Raw genomic sequence first — 8,314 nt, 5'->3', positions numbered from 1 at the left:
TTCATCAGATGAAAAACAACAAAAATTGACATGAACCACGAAAAGTTATTGTGTTTTAAGATAAAATCTTATGCTATTTCAGAAGAAACTTCGAGCTCGCTGAAATATGTTCTTTTGATGAAAACCAACAAAACCACGAAAAGTTCTAGTGTTTGAAGATAAAATCTTTTTGCATTCAAGAAGAAAGATCGAGCTGACTGAAATAAGTTCATTGGATGAAAACCAACAAGAATTCACAAGAACCACGAAAAGTTCTTGTATTTTAAGATAAAATCTTAAGCTATTAAAGAAAACACTTCCAGCTCGCTGAAATATGTTCATTTGCTGAAAACCAACAAAACCACGAAAAGTTCTTGTATTTGATGATAAAATCTCTTTGCTTTGAAAAAGAAAGATCTCGCTGACTGAAATAAGTTCATTGGATGAAAACCAACAAGAATTCACAAGAACCACGAAAAGTTCATGTATTTTAAGATAAAATCTTACGCGATTAAAGAAAACACTTCCAGCTCGCTGAAATATGTTTTTTGCTGAAAACCAACAAAACAACGAAAAGTTCTTGTATTTGATGATAAAATCTCTTTGCTTTGAAAAAGAAAGATCTCGCTCACTGAAATAAGTTCATGAGATGAAAACCAACAAAAATTGACAAGAACCACGAAAAGTTCATGTATTTTAAGATAAAATCTTATGCTATTAAAGAAGAAACTTCGAGCTCGCTGAAATATGTTCATTTGCTGAAAACCAAGTAAACCACGAAAAGTTCTTGTATTTGAAGATGAAATCTTACGCTATTAATGAAAAAACTTCCAGCTCGCTGAAATATGTTCATTTGCTGAAAACCAACAAAACCACGAGAAGTTCTTGTATTTGTAGATCAAATCTTTTTGCTTTAAAGAAGCAAGATCTGGCTGACTGAAATATGTTCATCAGATGAAAACCAACAAAAATTGACAAGAACGACGAAACGTTCTTGTATTTTAAGATAAAATCTTACGCTATTGAAGAAAAAACTTCTCGCTCGCTGAAATATGTTCATTTGCTGAAAACCAACAAAACCACGAAAAGTTCTTGTATTTGAAGATAAAATCTTTTTGCTTTGAAGAAGAAAGATCCAGCTGACTGAAATAAGTTCATTAGATGAAAACCAACAAAAATTGAAAAGAACCAGGAAAAGTTCTTCTATTTCAAGGCAAAATCTTACGCTATTAAAGAAAAAACTTCCAGCTCGCTGAAATATGTTCATTTGCTGAAAACCAAGAAAACCATGAAAAGTACTGGTATTTGAAAATGAAATCTTTTTGCATTAAAGCAGAAAGATCTCGCTGACTGAAATAAGTTCATCAGATGAAAACCAACAAACATTGACAAGAACCACGAAATGTTCTTGTATTTTAAGATGAAATCTTACTGTATTAAAGAAAAAATTTCGAGCTCGCTGAAATATGGTCATTTGCTGAAAACCAACAAAACCACGAAAAGTTCTTGTATTTGAAGATAAAATCTTTTTGCTTTAAAGATGCAAGATCTAGCTGTCTGAAATAAGTTCATTAGATGAAAAACAACAAAAATTGACAAGAACCACGAAAAGTTCTTGTATTTTAAGATAAAATCTTGAGCTATTAAAGAAAAAACTTCCAGCTCGCTGAAATATGTTCATTTGCTGAAAACCAACAAAACCACGAAAAGGTCTTGTATTTGAAGATAAAATTATTTTGCTTTGAAGAAGAAAGTTCCAGCTGACTGAAATAAGTTCATCAGATGAAAACCAACAAAAATTGACAAGAACCACGAAAAGTTCTTGTATTTTTAGGCAAAATCTTACTCTATTAAAGAAAAAACTTCTAGCTCGCTGAAATATGTTCTTTTGCTGAAAACCAACAAAACCACGAAAAGTCATTGTATTTGAAGATGAAATCTTTTTGCATTAAAGAAAGATCGAGCTGATTGAAATAAGTTCATCAGATGAAAAACAACAAAAATTGACATGAACCACGAAAAGTTATTGTGTTTTAAGATAAAATCTTATGCTATTTAAGAAGAAACTTCGAGCTCGCTGAAATATGTTCTTTTGATGAAAACCAACAAAACCACGAAAAGTTCTAGTGTTTGAAGATAAAATCTTTTTGCATTCAAGAAGAAAGATCGAGCTGACTGAAATAAGTTCATTGGATGAAAACCAACAAGAATTCACAAGAACCACGAAAAGTTCTTGTATTTTAAGATAAAATCTTAAGCTATTAAAGAAAACACTTCCAGCTCGCTGAAATATGTTCATTTGCTGAAAACCAACAAAACCACGAAAAGTTCTTGTATTTGATGATAAAATCTCTTTGCTTTGAAAAAGAAAGATCGAGCTGACTGAAATAAGTTCATTGGATGAAAACCAACAAGAATTCACAAGAACCACGAAAAGTTCATGTATTTTAAGATAAAATCTTACGCTATTAAAGAAAACACTTCCAGCTCGCTGAAATATGTTTTTTGCTGAAAACCAACAAAACCACGAAAAGTTCTTGTATTTGATGATAAAATCTCTTTGCTTTGAAAAAGAAAGATCTCGCTCACTGAAATAAGTTCATGAGATGAAAACCAACAAAAATTGACAAGAACCACGAAAAGTTCATGTATTTTAAGATAAAATCTTATGCTATTAAAGAAGAAACTTCGAGCTCGCTGAAATATGTTCATTTGCTGAAAACCAAGTAAATCACGAAAAGTTCTTGTATTTGAAGATGAAATCATTTTGCTTTGAAGAAGAAAGATCCAGCTGACTGAAATAAGTTCATCAGATGAAAACCAACAAAAATTGACAAGAACCACGAAAAGTTCTTGTATTTTAAGGCAAAATCTTACGCTATTAAAGAAAAAACTTCTAGCTCGCTGAAATATGTTCTTTTGCTGAAAACCAACAAAACCACGAAAAGTTATTGTATTTGAAGATAAAATCTTTTTGCTTTGAAGAAGAAAGATCCACCTGACTGAAATAAGTTCATTGGATGAAAACCAAGAAGAATTCACAAGAACCACGAAATGTTCTTGTATTTTAAGATAAAATCTTACGCTATTAAAGGAATTACTTCGAGCTCGCTGAAATATGTTCATTTGCTGAAAACCAACAAAACCACGAAAAGTTCTTGTATTTGTCGATAAAATCTTTTTGCATTAAAGAAGCAAGATCTGGCTGACTGAAAAAAGTTCATCAGATGAAAAACCAACAAAAATTGACAAGAACCACGAAAAGTTCTTGTATTTTAAGATAAAATCTTACGCTCTTGAAGAAAAAACTTCCAGCTCGCTGAAATATGTTCATTTGCTGCAAACCAACAAAACCACAAAAAGTTCTTGTATTTCAAGATAAAATCTTTTTGCTTTGAAGAAGAAAGATCTAGCTGACTGAAATCAGTTCATTCGATGAAAACCAACAAATATTGACAAGAACCACGAAAAATTCTTGTATTTTAAGATAATATCTTACGCTATTAAAGAAAAAACTTCTGGCTCGCTGAAATATGTTCATTTGCTGAAAACCAACAAAATCAAGAAAAGTTGTTGTATTTGAAGATAAAATCTTTTTGCTTTGAAGAAGAAAGATCTAGCTGACTGAAATAAGTTCATAAGATGAAAACCAACAAAAATTGACAAGAACCACGAAAAGTTCTTGTATTTTAAGATAAAATCTTACTCTATTCAGGAAAAAAACTTCCAGCTCGCTGAAAGATGTTCATTTGCTGAAAACCATCAAAACCACGAAAAGTTCTTGTATTTGAAGATATAATCTTTTTGCTTTGAAGAAGAAAGATCTCGCTGACTGAAATAAGTTCATTCGATGAAAACGAACAAAAATTGACAAGAACCAGGAAAAGTTCTTGTATTTTAAGATAAAATCTTACGCTATTAATGAAAAAACTTCCAGCTCGCTGAAATATGTTCATTTGCTGAAAACCAACAAAACCACGAGAAGTTCTTGTATTTGTAGATCAAATCTTTTTGCTTTAAAGAAGCAAGATCTGGCTGACTGAAATATGTTCATCAGATGAAAACCAACAAAAATTGACAAGAACGACGAAACGTTCTTGTATTTTAAGATAAAATCTTACGCTATTGAAGAAAAAACTTCTCGCTCGCTGAAATATGTTCATTTGCTGAAAACCAACAAAACCACGAAAAGTTCTTGTATTTGAAGATAAAATCTTTTTGCTTTGAAGAAGAAAGATCCAGCTGACTGAAATAAGTTCATTGGATGAAAACCAACAAAAATTGAAAAGAACCAGGAAAAGTTCTTCTATTTCAAGGCAAAATCTTACGCTATTAAAGAAAAAACTTCCAGCTCGCTGAAATATATTCTTTTGCTGAAAACCAACAAAACAACGAAAAGTTATTGTATTTTAAGGTAAAATCTTTTTGCATTGAAGAAGAAAGATCCAGCTGACTGAAATCAGTTCATCAGATGAAAACCAACAAAAAGTGACAAGAACCACGAAAAGTTCTTGTATTTGAAGATAAAATCTTTTTGCTTTGAAGAAGAAAGATCTCGCTGACTGAAATAAGTTCATTGGATGAAAACCAACAAAAATTGACAAGAACCACGAAAAGATGTTGTATTTTAAGATTAAATCTTACGCTGTTAAGAAAAAACTTCCAGCTCGCTGAAATATGTTCATTTGCTGAAAACCAAGAAAACCACGAAAAGTTCTTGTATTTGAAGATGAAATCTTTTTGCTTTGAAGAAGAAAGATCTTGCCGACTGAAATAAGTTCATTGGATGAAAACCAACAAAAATTGACAAGAACCACGAAAAGTTCTTGTATTTTAAGATAAAATCTTACGCTATGAAAGAAAAAACTTCCAGCTCGCTGAAATATGTTCTTTTGCTGAAAACCAACAAAACCACGAGAAGTTCTTGTGTTTGAAGATAAAATCTTTTTGCATTAAAGAAGAAAGATCTGGCTGACTGAAATAAGTTCATTGGATGAAAACCAACACAAATTGACAAGAACCACGAAAAGTTCTTGTATTTTAAGATAAAATCTTGAGCTATTAAAGAAAAAACTTCCAGCTCGCTGAAATATGTTGATTTGCTGAAAACAAAGAAAACCACGAAAAGTTCTTGTATTTGAAGATAAAATCTTTTTTGCTTTGAAGAAGAAAGATCGAGCTGACTGAAACAATTTCATTCGATGAAAACCAACAAAAATTGACAAGAACCACGGAAAGTTCTTGTATTTTAAGATAAAATCTTACGCTGTTCATGAAAAAACTTCCAGCTCACTGAAATATGTTCATTTGCTGAAAACCAACAAAACCACGAGAAGTTCTTGTGTTTGAAGGTAAAATCTTTTTGCTTTAAAGAAGCAAGATCTGGCTGACTGAAATATGTTCATCAGATGAAAACCAACAAAAATTGACAAGAACGACGAAACGTTCTTGTATTTTAAGATAAAATCTTACGCTATTGAAGAAAAAACTTCTCGCTCGCTGAAATATGTTCATTTGCTGAAAACCAACAAAACCACGAAAAGTTCTTGTATTTGAAGATAAAATCTTTTTGCTTTGAAGAAGAAAGATCCAGCTGACTGAAATAAGTTCATCAGATGAAAACCAACAAAAATTGAAAAGAACCAGGAAAAGTTCTTCTATTTCAAGGCAAAATCTTACGCTATTAAAGAAAAAACTTCCAGCTCGCTGAAATATATTCTTTTGCTGAAAACCAACAAAACAACGAAAAGTTCTTGTATTTTAAGGTAAAATCTTTTTGCATTGAAGAAGAAAGATCCAGCTGACTGAAATCAGTTCATCAGATGAAAACCAACAAAAAGTGACAAGAACCACGAAAAGTTCTTGTATTTTAAGAAAAAATCTTACGCTATGAAAGAAAAAACGTCCAGCTCGCTGAAATATGTTCATTTGCTGAAAACCAAGAAAACCACGCAAAGTACTGGTATTTGAAAATGAAATCTTTTTGCATTAAAGAAGAAAGATCTCGCTGACTGAAATAAGTTCATCAGATGAAAACCAACAAACATTGACAAGAACCACGAAATGTTCTTGTATTTTAAGATGAAATCTTACGCTATTAAAGAAAAAATTTCGAGCTCGCTGAAATATGTTCATTTGCTGAAAACCAAGAAAACCACGAAAAGTTCTTGTATTTGCAGATAAAATCATTTTGCTTTGAAGAAGAAAGATCTAGCTGACTGAAATAAGTTCATTAGATGAAAACCAACAAAAATTGACAAGAACCACGAAAAGTTCTTGTATTCTAAGGCAAAATCTTACGCTATTAAAGAAAAAACTTCCAGCTCGCTGAAATATGTTCTTTTGCTGAAAACCAACAAAACCACGAAAAGTTATTGTATTTGAAGATGAAATCTTTTTGCATTAAAGAAAGATCTCGCTGACTGAAATAAGTTCATTAGATGAAAAACAACAAAAATTGACATGAACCACGAAAAGTTATTGTGTTTTAAGATAAAATCTTATGCTATTAAAGAAGAAACTTCGAGCTCGCTGAAATATGTTCTTTTGATGAAAACCAACAAAACCACGAAAAGTTCTAGTGTTTGAAGATAAAATCTTTTTGCATTAAAGAAGAAAGATCTAGCTGACTGAAATAAGTTCATTGGATGAAAACCAACAAGAATTCACAAGAACCACGAAAAGTTCTTGTATTTTAAGATAAAATCTTATGCTCTTAAAGAAAAAACTTCCAGCTCACTGAAATATGTTCATTTGCTGAAAACCAACAAAACCACGAAAAGTTCTTGTATTTGAAGATAAAATCTTTTTGCTTTGAAGAAGAAAGATCCAGCTGACTGAAATAAGTTCATTGGATGAAAACCAACAAAAATTGACAAGAACCACGAAAAGATGTTGTATTTTAAGATTAAATCTTACGCTGTAAAAGAAAAAACTTCCAGCTCGCTGAAATATGTTCATTTGCTGAAAACCAAGAAAACCACGAAAAGTTCTTGTATTTGAAGAGAAAATCTTTTTGCTTTGAAGAAGAAAGATCTTGCCGACTGAAATAAGTTCATTGGATGAAAACCAACACAAATTGACAAGAACCACGAAATGTTCTTGTATTTTAAGATAAAATCTTACGCGATGAAAGAAAAAATTTCGAGCTCGCTGAAATATGGTCATTTGCTGAAAACCAACAAAACCACGAAAAGTTCTTGTATTTGAAGGTAAAATCTTTTTGCTTTAAAGAAGGAAGATCCAGCTGTCTGAAATAAGTTCATTCGATGAAAAACAACAAAAATTGACAAGAACCACGAAAAGTTCTTGTATTTTAAGATAAAATCTTGAGCTATTAAAGAAAAAACTTCCAGCTCGCTGAAATATGTTCTTTTGCTGAAAACCAACAAAACCACGAAAAGTTCTTGTCTTTGAAGATAAAATCTTTTTGCTTTGAAGAAGAAAGATCCAGCTGACTGAAATAAGTTCATTAGATGAAAACCAACAAAAATTGAAAAGAACCAGGAAAAGTTCTTCTATTTCAAGGCAAAATCTTACGCTATTAAAGAAAAAACTTCCAGCTCGCTGAAATATATTCTTTTGCTGAAAACCAACAAAACAACGAAAAGTTCTTGTATTTTAAGGTAAAATCTTTTTGCATTGAAGAAGAAAGATCCAGCTGACTGAAATCAGTTCATCAGATGAAAACCAACAAAAAGTGACAAGAACCACGAAAAGGTCTTGTATTTTAAGAAAAAATCTTACGCTATGAAAGAAAAAACGTCCAGCTCGCTGAAATATGTTCATTTGCTGAAAACCAAGAAAACCACGCAAAGTACTGGTATTTGAAAATGAAATCTTTTTGCATTAAAGAAGAAAGATCTCGCTGACTGAAATAAGTTCATCAGATGAAAACCAACAAACATTGACAAGAACCACGAAATGTTCTTGTATTTTAAGATGAAATCTTACGCTATTAAAGAAAAAATTTCGAGCTCGCTGAAATATGGTCATTTGCTGAAAACCAACAAAACCACGAAAAGTTCTTGTATTTGAAGATAAAATCTTTTTGCTTTAAAGAAGGAAGATCTAGCTGTCTGAAATAAGTTCATTCGATGAAAAACAACAAAAATTGACAAGAACCACGAAAAGTTCTTGTATTTTAAGATAAAATCTTGAGCTATTAAAGAAAAAACTTACAGCTCGCTGAAATATGTTGATTTGCTGAAAACAAAGAAAACCACGAAAAGTTCTTGTATTTGAAGATAAAATCTTTTTGGTTTGAAGCAGAAAGATCAAGCTGACTAAAATAAGTTCATTGGATGAAAACCAACAAAAATTGACAAGAACCACG

The sequence above is a fragment of the Heptranchias perlo genome, unplaced genomic scaffold (genome assembly GCF_035084215.1).
Source record: "Heptranchias perlo isolate sHepPer1 unplaced genomic scaffold, sHepPer1.hap1 HAP1_SCAFFOLD_89, whole genome shotgun sequence".
Taxonomy (NCBI): domain Eukaryota; kingdom Metazoa; phylum Chordata; class Chondrichthyes; order Hexanchiformes; family Hexanchidae; genus Heptranchias; species Heptranchias perlo.
This window is presented reverse-complemented; position numbering follows the sequence as displayed.